Source organism: Temnothorax nylanderi, unplaced genomic scaffold, assembly GCF_030848795.1.
Source record: "Temnothorax nylanderi isolate EJ_2023f unplaced genomic scaffold, tnyl_v1.0 TNYL_tig0016_pilon, whole genome shotgun sequence".
Classification (NCBI taxonomy): domain Eukaryota; kingdom Metazoa; phylum Arthropoda; class Insecta; order Hymenoptera; family Formicidae; genus Temnothorax; species Temnothorax nylanderi.
The window spans coordinates 1,916,221-1,932,413 of record NW_027249078.1 but is presented as its reverse complement, the minus strand read 5'-3'; the positions used below and the strand labels follow the sequence as shown (position 1 = coordinate 1,932,413).

The window sequence follows — 16,193 nt, the reverse complement described above, 5'->3', positions numbered from 1 at the left end:
TGCGCCTCGCGATTACAAAGGACGAAATTCCGCGAATGAACAAACGGCACAACCGAAGCGAACTCTTGGCGGATTAAGGGAGTGATTTCCGCGAAATTGCAGCTGCGCCATGGCATAATAATTCAAAACTAATTGCCGTGCTTGCGGTAATTATTTCCTCGTGTGCGCCCCCCCCCCCCCAAGGGTCCCTCCTCGCGATATCGTCGGTTACACTTTTACAAGATAATGACCGTTGTGAAAATTTTATCACGCCAGCTAATTCCGCCTGTGCCTCTGACCCATACTTTATTAATCCGCGCAGGCTGCAGGCTGCAGCTTTTTCGGTGTACTTCATTTTATTTGGTGATGAAATTTGTATTACTTAATACGTAAATGTATAACCAGATGAATATTTCATTTCTTCGACATTTTTGGATATAAAAATAGTTTATTAAATTGTCTAGTAATATCAGTATTTGCGACATCGATAATTATTTGTTAAATATATTATATTATATTATCTATTTTTTAATTCGTCAACATTTATTTATGGATATGAAGCGAAAAACTTGGTCGGGCATACAAATTTATTTTTGTAACGGAGCGGTATAATAAAAATTCGGTTGATCAGAGCTCTTGAATTTGGAATTCGATACTAAATCAGATCTTAATGAACAAACCATTATTCGAAATGGAGATGAGTTGATCAGCCATTATCAAATGATCATAGAGAGGTATTTAGTGTGCAACGTGCATGATTATTCATAGCTGCGCCGGCGCGGCGCTCCTGTTAGCTTTGTTCCACTCTGATTTAGAAACGATCGATCGCTCGGTTCAACATCGATAAATGATGCACCGCGTCGGAAAGAGTATAACCCCATGCTGTCGCTATTAATACCGAATTCCATCGGGATTTTCAATATTTCAAGCGAAATGGTAATGTTCTATAAAGCTGCATAAAACCACGCTGTTGTACAAAACCACGCGTTTGAAATTTCTGATAAAAATTACATAATATGCGGTTAAAGTTTCCAATCTAATAATAAAATTTTGAAATTACACGAGAGTTTAAATACGAGCGTGCAATGGGTAAAAAAGAATGGCCAGATTATAAAATTAATTGACATTTAATCTTATTATATTAATTATATCCGGAGATTTTTAATGGTAAATCAAAAGTAATTCGCGCGGAATTTAATTCTACGACTTTGCCTAGCTCATTTTCGGAATTAAGGATTTTAACGTTTTCGCAAGAAGATCCGGGATGTCACGGATCCACATCCCGCTTTTCCATCTCTGACGTTGAGCCGCGAATGTTCGGGGAAACGACAAGACCGTCTAATGAGCAGACTAGACCGTACACAGCGCGGATCCGTGAATGGGAGATAAGCTTAAGTCGACCATCACCGGTTGCTCGTCGTCGTCTACGTCTACGGCATTCGCTATACGTCCGAATTGTATGCCGTACATCGCCATGCAACGTATACACAGAATATAGGTATTCTAGCGTCAGTTGCGCCCAGACATCTCCTCCCAGACACTCGAGGTTTATTGTTGGTTTCTCGGTGTTGCGGCGAGAACACGCGCTATCTTCCGTTACCCAGCATCTGCCGGTCGGTTGGTTGGTCGGTCGGTCTTACTGTCTTACGGTAATCCGCAATGCAATTTAGGAAAAACAACGTTTCGGTGGATTTAACGTCATAACGCTAAGATAGTACTCGTATTTCTCTGATTTTTTCATGATATACCACATCTGGTGATGATGTATCACAAAGTTTTGATAAAACTTGCATGATGTAATGTATAAAAAATGTATATTTGAAGATACAATCAAGAGAGTCATCATATCAGAAAAATTTGGAACAGTATACCTCTGTTATAACCATTTTAGAGTTAATGGACGTTCGTAATTCTCTTCCTACGCAAAGGTTTTCGTCGTCTTTACGAAGGTTTCCTTATGCAAGGTGGTAGAACCCGAACTTAATTTTAATGGTAGTTTCTTTGATGAATTTGCAATCGATTTTCCTTGAGAAGAAAACGTCGAGAAAGTCAATATTCCTTTTCTACGATTGTGCAACGCGTGCAAAGTGTCATGTGTCTTTTACGGAAATGAATACGCCGTAAATATGATCGACACGGACTCACATGTGCAAGAAATATTAAAAATCTTATTAAGCCAAAATTGTTAGGTCACTAATTAATGCATTAATTAGACCAAAAACGTTGTAAACAACAATGCAAAGTAACCAATAGTTCTATATAAAATGATCTGAGTTTTCAAAATTTGAGCAAGCTCTCTACCAGTGTGTTTGATATAGCACCGCTGTTTACAAAGACGCGCTTAATTCAATCTTGAGCGCTGGTTATAGACAGATAGATTTTGCAGTATTCACCGTATTTCGGGAGAATGAAAGGTTTAGAACTAGAGAACTAACTAGCAACGGGGCAAGATTGTAAGTGCAACTTGGTAAGTGCAACTTGGTTGGCCGTACGCCGCAGGGCTCACGGAGAGTAGAAAGCACAACGGTAACGTAATCAGAACTTTTAAATTTTTGTGTCAAGTTTTATATAAAATCTGCTATTGATATCACATCTTTGTCTTTGAATTGAAGACGGCAACATCAAGAAAATTGTCAAATGCAAATTAATCGAAATCGATAGAAGAAAGATAGATAAATTTACGATTATTTTTACTGTCTACAATTCAAAATTTGCTATTAAAGTTTGATAATTGAAGAAGTAATAGGAATAATTATATAACAAATTTGACATAAATGTGTTATAGAATTATTTTTTACCATATCTCTTTAATTATTGAATTTTAATAATGGATTTAATAATGAATTAAAGAGAGGATAGGAAAAAATTCAATTTTATATTGTAATACAAAGTGATATGTAACTGTGATTATTGATATTAAAAGACTCTACGTGATTGATTCTACTGGTTCGCGAAAAAATGTTCATTTACCTCACATTTTATTTTATTTTATTTTATTTTATTTTATTTTATTTTATTTTATTTTATTTCAAGTGATACGAAGAGAGCGTGTGATATAAATTGAGAAATATTGATAAGCTATGATAGATTAGTAAATTAAAATTGGCGTATTGTCAAAATAAATGCAATCAATAATTGTGAGGATGTCATTATTAAATAAATCAATTGGAATAACGAAAATAAGGAATTTTTCTCCAGGAAATCTGAAAGATAATTTGAGAACTCTTTCATATTTTCATCAGTATCCGCTCTTTTTCTTTTCTAAAAAGATCTGAAAAGAAGACCTACTTCCTGTATTTATCGACTGGTTCACTTACTCGTACCGTGTAACAGCTACATCCCCCGAGAGGAGAAGAGATACATTCTGGCCGTTATTCACGTTTGTCGCTTTAACAGCTGCGCGAGTCGTTTCTCGTTCCTTGTGGTTTATCCGCGACTGCTAAGTGCCAAGGTACATCGAAAGCAGAGCTGTCCGCGTAGTTTGCTCGCATAATTCCCGAGTTTTCCCAGTCTCGTCGGATACACGATTAGACGCGTCCCGCGAGGCGAGTACCGCGACGCACAAAAGTCGGAACACTCGTTTGTGACGATGACGACGACGACGACGGCGAGGACGACGCGATTATCTCATCGCGCGGAGAACAGCGCGCGTCAGATTACAGCATCAGTGCATTCCCTATTATTACTCTCGCCTGCAGCACGCTGATGCTTCTCGGCGTGGACGGAATGAATATGGATTGTGCTGAAACGACAAGTTGCTTATCGGAGAGAAAGTAAAAATTTTTCAAAGAAATAGAAATTTATCTGCATCTTCTTTCAAAATTTAGATCTAACGTCACTGATCGACAAATTAATCATCCACCGCATTTTTTACATCGGTATGTCACCTCGAGGCTTAACAGAACAAACTATTTTATCTCGTAACAAAAAGTTTTGTTGACAGAGAAATATTTATTTTTAAGAAGCGAGGAAGAAGGGAGAGAAATATCGCTTCTGCGAGAAACAGTTTAGACTTATTCGAAAAAGTTCCAGCGAAATGTATCTGAAACTGCAAAGATGGAAAAGATTCCGTGACGCTTTCAAGCCCAACTTTTCTTTTTTTTTTTTTAAATCATTTGCTACGACGCTATATTTCCATTTCTTATTATTTGTATTCTTTATTAAGAAAGATAAAGAGCGCGACGTTACAACTGGAAGTCTTCGAAAGTATGATTGATAGCGTGCGGTGCGGATTTTACCCCGGTAAAATATTGCGCGGCGTGTTCTCATATTTTCTTCCGCGAGCATCATTTATTACGAACGAAAACGGCGCGTAACGTTTGATCCTAATGGTTTTATTATCTCCGTCGTCGCTTCTGTTTCGTTTTCTCGTGTACCGCATTACATGCCCGGTCGGGACATCTGTCCATCTGCCACACGGAAAGCGTGCTTTCTACCGCGTATGTTACTCGGCTTCATACATATGCAATCTGTAAAGTAGCCGTAACATTACCCGCCACAGGCGAAACGGCGAATTATAGACGTTGATAGTGTGCGCGCGTATGATCTGTCCGATTTAATTCGCCTGTCGCTTCGAATGAAAACCGCCGCAATACCTGTTATATTCTACCCTCTCTGACTAATTTTCTCCCGTATTTCCTTTCGAGTAAATAAATAAAGAATTTCCCGTTTTACACCTGCACTTTATTTTTCTGGGAATTATTTGTCTACTGAAATGCCCGGGAATTTTAACAAGCTAGGTTTTTTTAAATTATATACATTCCATTGACGTTTCTTTTCCCAATTGAGTCGTGTCCGAGGAAAATCTGGAATACATCGAAAGTGTTTTAGCGTTCTCTCGTGATCGTCATCTGTAACTATTATTAGCGATATAAATAATTTGACATTTTTGCAGTTATTATTTCAACAATCATTAACGAAAAATATTTACTCAAGATTACAAGTTTATTACTCAAGTTGAATTTTAGTTTGACCGTCTTCTGTTACGTTTTTATGTCATAAAACCTTTTTCAATCTATCAAAAAATTTCTTTATTTAATGAACATATTTAGATACACTTACACAAGCGGAAAGAAATTTTACAATAAAATATCCAGAATAAATTTTAGATAATATTTCCGGGCAAATTAGATACATATTTGTTTGATAATTGAACAATTTTCGGTAATTCGGTTACATATTTAACATTTCTCTGAATGAGGAATTAATATCATAATTTCGCTTTCATAAAATCTGGGAATTTTTTTAAGTGGAAAGTTATGTAAATTGGAAACCTGTCCGCATTTTTGTACGTTGGATATTTTATACACGGACGTTAATACAATTGTATTTATAAATGGTTGTAATGCTCGAAAAACGTTATATGAAACATTTTTAATCCGTTCTCAACGCTGCAACGCCAACGTAGCGAATCGGTTGTAACATTGATTACTCTACGTCTACGACATCGTGCCTAATGATTTTTGCAGACGCGCAGATCATTAGTCAATTAATGTCGGCCTTGTCCACCGTAATCGCGTGTTAGCATGACATCCGTCGTAACAGAGACGCGTGGTAAACAGTCAATCGTGGAATGTTCATTTCCGCGAGCGTCGCAGGACAATGAACGCTAAACGGATCCTGCCGCAGGGCAGGCAGGATACGACTGACGTACATATACGTCCGCCGAGTGATGTATATACACGTAGTGGCCTGCAAATGGCAACTTCGGGATGGTCTACGCGCATAATCAGATGCAGCAACGAGCATTCAATTAACTCCGGTAAGCAATCCATTTAGAGATGAAAAGGCTGACTGTTTTGATTATCTTCGGTTGAAAAAAGTTTGCGAACGCGATCATATTTTAAATATTATATTGCAGCAGGTGGGATAAATTTTTGTAATTCTAAGTATTTTAGTATTCTCTCGTACATACATCTCATCCTTACCAAGAGAGAACTTCCATCGTTTAATTTTCCATCTTTATTTTAATTAATTGCGTTATCAATGATCAATGAAACAAAACAAACCTTTTCCGGCGTATAATAAATATCACGTTTAGGAAACTAAATTCATGAACTGAGATATTCAAGATAACGCGATAACACGAATAACCCATTTTTCAAATAAAGCAACTATGAGATTGACAGTTTTCCTCCTCTTTTGCAATTTGCATTATCCTAACAGCCTAACTGGCATGGGCGTACGAACTACGAACATCTGACAATCGTGATATCGCCGTGCATTTTTCACGAGTGCGCGCTGCCAACAATGTCTCCGAGACAGTCAGAAATTATTCAGCCACTCATCCCGCCGTTCTCGATTTATCCTCGGGGTCGATGCACTCCGCGCGTGTGATGTGACTATCGCGCACATCCATGCCACTAACCGCGAATGATATTTAGCGATGTTCCGATGCTCCAATCGCTCTCGCGAAGAATATAACTCCCGCTGAAAGATTCACGTGGTCTCGTTGATTTTGACGTATGTGTCATGTGTCCATACGTGCGCGCGCCCGCGATATCAATCTTCCATTCCGGTAAATGTCAAAGTTCCGCCCGACCGTTATTTGCGGTCGTCTCATTACGAATATATGCGCGAACTTTCATGGAAAACCGACCGAAATTAGCTCTCGCCGTGTTTCAGCCGTTTCAGTTTTCCATACCCGCATTCCATACCCTATTCTTTTACAAAACGCCTGACACGGTTATATTTTTATTTCTCCTTTATTCCACCGTCCACTTGTACCTCTCGCTTTAAGCACACTAAAGCGGTATAGCTGCGGTGCGGTATAAAAAGTGCAGAAAAAAGATCCAATTTTGCAAGTGCCAAGATTTAATTGGTGACAACGCGGAAATTATGAAAAACAGGAAACCGCGAGAGAAGCTCGTGCGGTTCGTGCGCAAGAGACGCGATTTTTCAGCCGGATAAGCATCCGGACTGGTCGCGCTGTCGTTGCTAATAAGCGCCTGTTTCCCCTGCCGCGAAATCTCGTCTCTCTTGCGCATTCGCCAAAGCGTTGCGACGTGAAGTGTAGCGAGGGTTGCGATGCAAAACGAGAGAAAAAGGGAGGAGAGGAGGGAGGAAAAAAGGACGGTACTCGAATCAACTCGCGTCCGACGACTATTTGTCACGCGGCACGGCCGGCCCGCCGCTGCCGTTTCTTCATGAGGTGCTCGGTTTACGCATTAATCCAGCTAGATGAGAGGAAAAAAAATTGTGCAAATAGCGCTTCAACGCAACGTAGGCAGCCGTTGCTTTATCCTTCCCCTCCTCCCGTTTCCACCCTTCTCTTTGTACTCTGCCCTTTCTCCACGCCTTTAACGCACGGCATGCCGTGCAACGTTCGCGCGAGTCGGTATGACACGCAAGCTCGTAATTAAGCCGAGCTTTAATTTATCGCTTGTAATCCGTAATTGTCAACGGCGGGGACAGAAAAAAGCGTCGGGAAATAATAATGCTAATTCGAGCAAACACGCCGAGCCATGCTGAGATAGAGACGGATTTTAATGGCGATTATAATAAACGGCGGACCTACGGCGGTAAACGATTGAATACGGTAATCCTCAGAACAGACGAAATTAATTCAACGGGCTGACGTGGATGAAAAGACGAATAAATCTCGACGCCAGTCAAACGCCGGGCCGGGACGTCACTCCACATTTCGGTGGATTGAGCTGATTGTACTTTTGACGAATACCATGCATACTGCATTTTTTTTACCATGGTAAATGCGCGGTGTTTTTAATTGCCGTTATTTAATAAATAAACGCGAATAAAAGTATAAATGAATGGTTTGATTTAAATGCTCGCGCTTTAAAATCCATTAGTTTTCTGCCATTGTATATCTAGTTTATTATTCGTCCGCTCGGATAGTTTTTATCCGACCGCTGTAAAAAATTCAGTATGAAAAACGTTTTCGTACTTCCCATACCATTACGTTCATATATAGAACGTTTCAGTGAAATATTAAGCTGATGAACCAAATCGATTGATGTGACAATAATAATAAACGTAGGTAGATAATCCGCTTGATCCCAGTATAGCCAGTGAATTCTAAACACATGAATATTTTTAGGGTATCTATTAATAATTTATCTTCACTCTATCTTGGTACTTGGTACTTTTCTAATGATTACAAGTGAAATATAAGCTTGAAAGAGATACCCTTTTACTCTACTTAATAAGGCTCAACGTAAATACAAACGTTTATACTATGCGCCATTGTCGTTGTTGTAAAAAGTTTTCGGTTACGACTGCACGCAGTGCACACATCCCGCCGCAGAGAGAATTGGCGGCGCGGCGGCGCCGCGCCGTCGAGACTTTCGCGAGGTCGTTGAGAAATTAAAGTTTCGCGGAGGGACTAGGTACGGGGATCCATAGCTCTCGTATGACTGTTCCTTTAAAGTCCACCAGGCATTCGGCAGTCGTAGGAATAGCGGGAGGAATACTGCGGTCGCCAAGGGAAATAAATCGTGCGATATGGGCGACCGCGCGCGGATTTTACGACGGAAGGCCCGATGATTCTAAGAATGCATTTCCTCGCGCCCAAATTAATCCGCGTGCGAAACGTTGGTTTCTGTCCGTTTCCCGAGCGCATTCGCGCCACCGGCAGACGTAAGTAGTTTTTCGAAGAAAACTTTGGTAGTCAAGAGCGGCTTTAATCGAATTCTGTGGATTCGGCGCAATTTTGCGGTCTGACCGTCTGATCTGCGCTTTTTTTAGATGACCGAAAAACGTCGTCTTTTGACCGCGTTAAAGCCGCATTAGTAAATTTTATAGTATACTTTATATTATACATAGGATATATGTATGCGAATAAATATATTTAATACAGGAAAAACGTGAATTAAACGCGAATGCAAAGTAGTGGTACAGCGGTTTCCCAGAACGAACCTTAATTCAAAGTACATACCAGTGGGAGAAACTGAAGTAAAAGCACCAAAAGTTAATTTTGAGAAAAAATATATATATATACACAAAGTGCAGTAACTGCAAAACTTCCAATTATAATCGGACATTTTTTACGATTTTTGTAGTCATGGAAATATGTTAACTCCTCTTTTCCGCACACATTCAGCGTGTTTAAATGCATGACCTTTAAGCCCTTTTAATATGTGATTTCAACGAAATATATTTTTGCATCGTGTAAACATTGCTTTAACAATATTAATCTAACTGCGCAATATTGACTTGGAAAACCAGTAAATTGAGAATGTTAAGCCGAAAACTGCTAAAAATAGAAAAGATAAAACCATGTTTCGTAAATAAGAACGAAACAGAAGGGTCGGGAGATCTCAATTATTAAATCGTAATTGAGACTCCGAGTAAAGATTCTTTGGCTGGTTTTGTTTCACAAAACCGATAATTTCTCGCGCTTATGCTTGCCGAGTTCACCAACTCGATCGTGCGTGTGCTGGCTGGTGGCCGAATTGAAATTCCGGGGACGAATGCATCTGAATGCGGACGCTTCGGCACTCGATGCAACGCGAATACATCACGTATGCGGCAACTGCGGATCGTCGTGCGTAGGAACGTGCCCACGGCCACGTACGCACTCTCATCCCTGCATCGCAGGGGGCATTGGCTCACATGGGGGGGAGGGCGGGGATGGGGGCAAAGATAAGGGACTGAAAGGGACGAGAGACGCGGGTTCGTCGAAGCGAAAGAATAAACCGGAGAGTGAAGAACCGACATCAAGGGCAAGAAAGCAGATGCTTGTAAGACGGAAGAGCGAAAGAGACACATGCCTGTATAAGATGGTCCGCGCTTCGGTGCAGCCGGTCACTTACCTCTGACTTTCGGCCGCCATATAAGGCGGTAGGTCCATTCGTTTATTTTCGTTGCATTGGCTTCCACTTTTCTCATTTGAGACCAAGTAGATAGATTACGAAGGAAGGAAAGGAGAAAGAAAGAAAATATGAAGTAAGGAATTGTAACGTGTCAAACGTATCAGCATTTCCGAATTAATAATAAAAATATTTTAAATGTGTATCTGCTAATATTTAATATTTCAAGAAAAATTTGTTCGACATTATTCTTGAAATTCAATTATTTTTAATCTCACCTTTTGATCGATATGTTTTCGTCGCTCAGAAAAAAGATCGACGAATACGAATATATTGTAAATTTAATTAAAATACTGTATAATAATAATTAATTAATTAAGATATAAAAATACGTTAGTAATCTTTACATGTAGAGACAGAACTAAGGGGAATATTCTTCTTCTAATTATCTTTTATTAAAAAATCTTCAACTGTACACACGGCGAAAAGCCGTTGCGTTATAAAGCGCAAAATACGTAGGAATATCCGACAAAAAAATGGTTGCACGAAAGCGAACGGGCAACAGGGCGGAAAGTGAAAAACAGGAGATGAAAAAAAAATAGTATAATTAATATACTCTCCATACTTTCCATTCCAACCCTCTCAATTATCGGCGCATCCATTCTGTCAGTGTTGAAATGTAGTTAATGAAAGCGAACGAGTCGAATCGCGTCCCCGTATAATACCACGGAGGTGTGAAAGAGCGAGAGAGAGAGAGAGAGAGAGAGCCGATTCTGTGGCATAGATATGTTTAACGGAGACAGAGCAGAAGTACACGCTGCAACGTGAGTCGCGCGAATGCGAGGATGAGAGCGCGGGAGAACCGGCGCGGCGCTTGCGGCATAGCAGCCATAGCGGCGATAGGGGGAGAGGATGAGTGAGGAGAGGGTGAGTGGTAGGGAGCGAGCGCCGCGAGTGGAGTGTGGAGTACTGGAGTGTCGCGCGCGCGGCAAGGCTACGCACACCGCACACCGGTCGCAGCATCCGTCCCGCGTCCCACGTCAGTCGGCTGCCGCGTTCCGAGGGGTTTGGTTGGTGTTGCGTGGGCGGACGAGAAGCCGGGTCGCTGGACGAACGAGAACGAGCCGCGATTAACGCGTCCGCGATATTCCGAGCGGACGGAATAGCGATAGCGCGGAATTACTTACAATTGGTAGATTTACTTGTCCCGTCTCTTTCGAGATCACGCGAGAAAGCCTATACCGACTTTCAAGATCAGTACACGATCAGCCGTAAGCCGGCACCGACGGCGTGTCGCGTGACTGTCATTTGATGTGCTGCTCCGATCTATTGTGAATAGTTGTGTACGAGAGAGATTATCCAGCCCTCGATTCTTCGTGACTTCCTGCGTCGCCTCGTCGTCGTCGTCGTCGTCGTCCCGGAGAGCTTGCAGATTCCCCAAGACTCTCCTGACATCGAGCGCTTGCTGGAGTTGCTGGCTCCGCGCGGAGTGATCGAACAGGTATGTGATTTTTCTATGGACTGTACACACGTGCCTCTGTGTGTCGCATGAGTGAGCGACACATTATATTGGGCCGGCTGATGCAAAACATCCACTTTGTGTCTCGAAATGGTCCGCGACTCGGCGCGCGGCGGCTCTCTCGGACAGGAGTGCCCAAGTTTGAACAGCGTACCATTCTCAGGAGGTGAATTACTATTATTGCATTTGTCGTTAACAGTGCCCCCGTTAATTAGTAATCCCCGTATTTGGCCGACGCCATGTGCGGTGTCGATTACGAGTAACGCAAAACAGTCGCGTAGGTAGATATTGCTGGTGTCGCAATTAATATTGCAAATTCCGTTATTAAACGTGGCAATTTCGTCAACAACGTAATCACGTACGACCCCCGAGTGATGTAAATATGCAAATTAGTCGTTACACTGAGCAATATCGTCGTGGAGACATTTCGAACTTATGGTTACTCCGAACTCCACGACCCGCCGCGTGCATTCTCATCGGCGCGCGGCGCACGGCGCGTACGTTTACGTTCAAGCAGAATTTTATTTTCGATCTCATTGGATAATCAAACGTTAAGAATGATAAAGTGTGGATCGCGCAAAAACTCGCGTAAAAACTCGCATTTATGACGGTTCTTTTCTCTTCTCTCTCTCTCTCTTTCTCGTGAAGAAGAAGAAGAAGAAGAAGAAGAAGAAGAAGAAAAATCGACGCGTTTCCGCGTGATTATCGAAGGGGGGAAGATCGATCAGCGAGACGAGATCCGAGATCTAGAATGTGAGCCCGATTAACGAGTTGAAGTGACGAATCGTCCAGTCGCCGCTGCGCCCGCGCCGCGCGCCGCGTCGAAATGACGTAATGCCGTATTAACGCGCTCGCATCGTAAGCCATCGTGGCGATGACCTCAAAATCGCGTCTCTCTTTTTCCTGGAAAACAGTAGCGCGGGGATCTCTCCCCTTTGCCCCCGTGTGTGGCTCCGTTTATCTTTTCAGCGCCTCTACGCACACGCCTGACAACGAGTCCCTCGTCGCCGAGGCAACACGTTTCGATCGTTTCTCGAAGAACGATGGGCGATTCGTGTCGCGGTTCAAACGCAATAATAATAATAATAAATTCTGTTTTTGCGACCACATCGCGACCCGCTTTATCCAATTGTTGCAAAATTTTTATCTTGCAATCGAGAAACGTCTCTATTGAGAAAAACCGACACGCATAAACGCTTTACGGTCCGATCTTACGGTTTTTGAACGGATTATTTCTGCAACGTTTACGCTTATCGTTTACGATTATGACGACCACAGTAATCGCCAAGGTAATCGCCATTGCGATAATGTCGTAATAATTGACAGTCACGTGATCTTCTTCCCACTTATTATATTGCAATAATACACCGCGTGCGATACGAATCGTGAGATCATCCTGTAGTTGACTAAAGATAATCAACCTTGAATGAAAATCGCTCCACACTTGCGATTATGTCACGCGTTACGTTCCTGCAAATAAACTCTCCTTGGCACATCGGCCGTCGAACTCAATGAGATGTAATTATGTCGCATATACATATAGCAGTTCGTGTCGCGAAAGGGAAACTTGAGGAATAAGAAAAGGTCTCTTGCAATTGTTTATTATTATTAGATTATTCTTTACACAAAATTGTTACAAAGTAGGATGAATATTTCTTATTATTATATTTCTCCAAATTCAGCATAAAACTTTTATATCTCAAGTAAAGTAGGGATGTTTCAGAAGAAATACGAATCTATTTTTATACAATTAGGTTAAGAGAGAAAATTGTTTATTTTGTAAAAAGAATAACTTGATTTAACTGCGGATTCATATCGCTTCGAAAACTTTCTGCTTTAATTAGGGTACTCGAGGGTAAAACTCGGAATCTCTTCTTACTTCATCAGAGCACATTGCAAGCGTGTGCAGCGTCTAATATACCGGAATATTAGAAAACGTATTTAGCTTGCAAAAAGACACCGACTCTCGTTCCTCATCTTCTTTAGAAGTTTGAAAGTCGCCGTTCACTTTTTACTTTTCGAAATTAGTTCATTTGCGTCTAAATTACTTAAGGTACCATCAAATTGATGCTACCGACGCAAAGTTTAGCAATATATATTTAATGAAAAGCGGTGCCTTAAGTTAACTTTTTGAATTTTGTTATCCGCAGATCAACTTCTGCTTTTTCGCTCGTTCAACACTCTGTAACATTTTTTTCCGAATCTCGCGTGGCTACCACGCGAAAAAAAAACGTTTACAGCGGTAAAACAACGTAAAAAGAGTGTCAGAACTTTCGGCGTTTATAACCGTCGTTTTTGGCGCAACGAGAAAATGTCACTTGTCTCGTAAAACGTCCTAGTTGTAAAAATAACTGAAACAATCAATTTGTAGGAAGCAGTTTTGACGTGTAGTGTAGACTGCCCTGTCATCGATCGTTGTATCGTTTCGAGATGGATGTGCGAGAATATAAAGAACTTTGCACACAACTCTCCTCTATCAAAAATTGTTTATGAAACATATACCGGGTGCATCCCGAATCTCCATTTCAGTTTTCACTCACGAATTCTCGAAGCAATTGTGAATGGCGACAGCTATAAGAGTTGTCATGCTAGATGTAATTTGCATTTTGGAGTCACTGTAGACTTGACGTAACGTTAGAGTTATTGCGAATAATATCAAATGTAAACTTTGCAAGAAATAACGCTGCATTTGCGCTCGCTTTCCGCAAAACGGAACGCATTTTATCTATCCGTTATTTTTCTTATATTCTACATTTAAGTATTTCTTTCTTTTTCCCTCGTGTCTTTTCGCGTGCGAGATATGGCTAATATGATCATAAATTTTGAGCGCATAGACTCGGCAAAAAATAAGTGGACGTTTCCGTGTTTGCAGTGCTCGCACGGCCTATAAGTAATTTCGACGACGCGGGTAATTCGGCGGAAATTGCTTCTAAAATTTTGTAATACGCGAAAAGTCGTTCGATGCAGTTAAGGTCATTCTCTTTTATGCTTAACTCGACGATACGAGCTACTGCATTCTCTCTACGCGCTTACGCCCTCGTATTCCTCGTTGGGACCTTGCTTACCGCTTGCCGTTTTATTTCTTTCTTTTCCTCTCCCCCGCGTGTTGCTCGTTCACCCACCCTGCCTTTCTTCCGAGCCGAAGTTGAGAAACCTACGTTTCCAGCACGTGTCGCTTCTCGTTGCTTTCACTCTCTCGCGTTCGTTATATGTCGTCGAGTGTGCGCTCGTGAGTTTCGCGAAATGTTAAAGCCGGAAATGTTAAAGAGAGAGAAGAAACCCGCCACGCCGCGGCGCCGAACCGCGCCGAGTGATACGGATAACAGTGTTCAGTTTGCATCTTGCCTCGTTGCAGCTTTAGCACGTCGCTTCCCGCGAACGGTCGTATGATTTTCGCAGTGACACCTTCTTTCCTTGCATCTCGTAATTATGAAATATAAAAGTTTTTATTTGTTACTAATAAAAACGTATGGTATCCTTTGTATTTTAAAAGCTCAAATTTTGGAATAATATTACAAATATCAAAGGAATACATCGATTTATGATGTAAATTATAATGCAATGACAAAATTGAAGTGACTAGCAGCTAGAAATAAAATTTAATTAATTGACTGATCGTTTATTTTACGACTAATAGTTTATATATAATAATAAGCTTTTTTAAACGTACATGCATAATGCAGTTGTTTGAAAATTTTTAAGATGATAAAAGCTAGTGGCGAAAGTATTTTTTTATAGGAATTGTTGTCGCACCACGTAATTCATGCGAATATCGACCAGAAGCAAAACGATAGAATTTCCTGTTACGAGCCAATTTAACTCCATAAAATCGTTTCTTTGCAACGAGCAACTTGCACGCACTTCCTCCGAAAGCAGAATTGCATGCGTGACACGTACGCCACCTTTAGTAATTACTGTAACGAAACTTTGTAATATACCTCTGATCGGAACACGCTCTTTTTTATTCGAATACTGACTTTTTAACATTCAAAAGTATAATCGTACTCGCGAGAATTTTTAATTATAATGCCGATTGTATTTAGTATTTAGATTACTTAAAATTTGTGAAAAAATATCATACCAAAATTATCAAATTACATGATTTTTTAAATATATATTTTTACTGTTATAAAAAAATAACGGAATACTATCTTTTTCTTTCTTTTGAATCGATAAACAGGAATAATATATTTTTGTTCAGCGAATACTGAAGAGTTAATTGAACGTACAAGCACGCGACTATAAGACACGGATACCCGACGTCAAAATCTGTTTCGTTAAGGACCGCGCGTAGCATCCCGTTTTCATAAACATTCTCCGGCGCGCGTACTCTTCCCAGCTTTAAAGCGCACTGCAGCCCGGGCTTTTACGACGAGAAATTTTAAGCATGCCATCGTGTTGCTGCTCGCTCATAAATAACGACACCCATTGGATCCCGGGACTCGATCTAGGTCGGTTGCGTTTATTCGAACCGAGTGGATAAAAAAACTTCTGTTTTATTCGTCGCGCCCCGATCATGGAATAGTCGAAAAATAAAAAAGAGTACGGCTGAATGGCCGCGAGATTGGGCCGGCGCAATCGCGGAACAAATCGCAGGCGGGGCGCGAAATTAGCTGAAAAAACGTTATACTCTTTTTTTTGTGGTTCCGTTGCACTCACCCACCGACTGGCAATATGTGTTAATTTCTGTACAATTTCGCCTTTCTGCTATGTCAGCGTAAAATGTTATTTGACGCGAACAACTTTTTGGCTATTCAACCAATTATTCTTTCCCAGAGCGTAACTGTTCCCTTTGAAACATTTGGTGTAATATTTTTTCTATAGCATTGCAAATTAACGTGCTGATACTTGCGGATACAGGACAAGATCGAATCATTCTATTTCAACTGAAGTCTGACCGAGTGAAGTGTGCGCAGATAAGAGCACTA

The 16,193-nt window shown here is 40.9% G+C and overlaps 1 protein-coding gene across 3 annotated transcripts in view; it reads left to right on the top strand.

The window, feature by feature from the left end:
* Ph4alphaefb (prolyl 4-hydroxylase subunit alpha-1) overlaps positions 1-16,193 on the top strand; it is a 162,327-nt gene that overhangs the window by 66,599 nt on the left and 79,535 nt on the right. The window contains exon 1 of one of the 3 annotated variants that reach the window (XM_071698769.1): positions 10,714-11,247. The exons of the other annotated variants lie outside the window; for them this stretch is intronic. The gene's annotated coding sequence lies outside the window, so the exon portion shown is untranslated. Of the gene's footprint in view, positions 1-10,713; positions 11,248-16,193 lie in introns of those variants that run through there. 3 annotated transcript variants of the gene reach the window in all.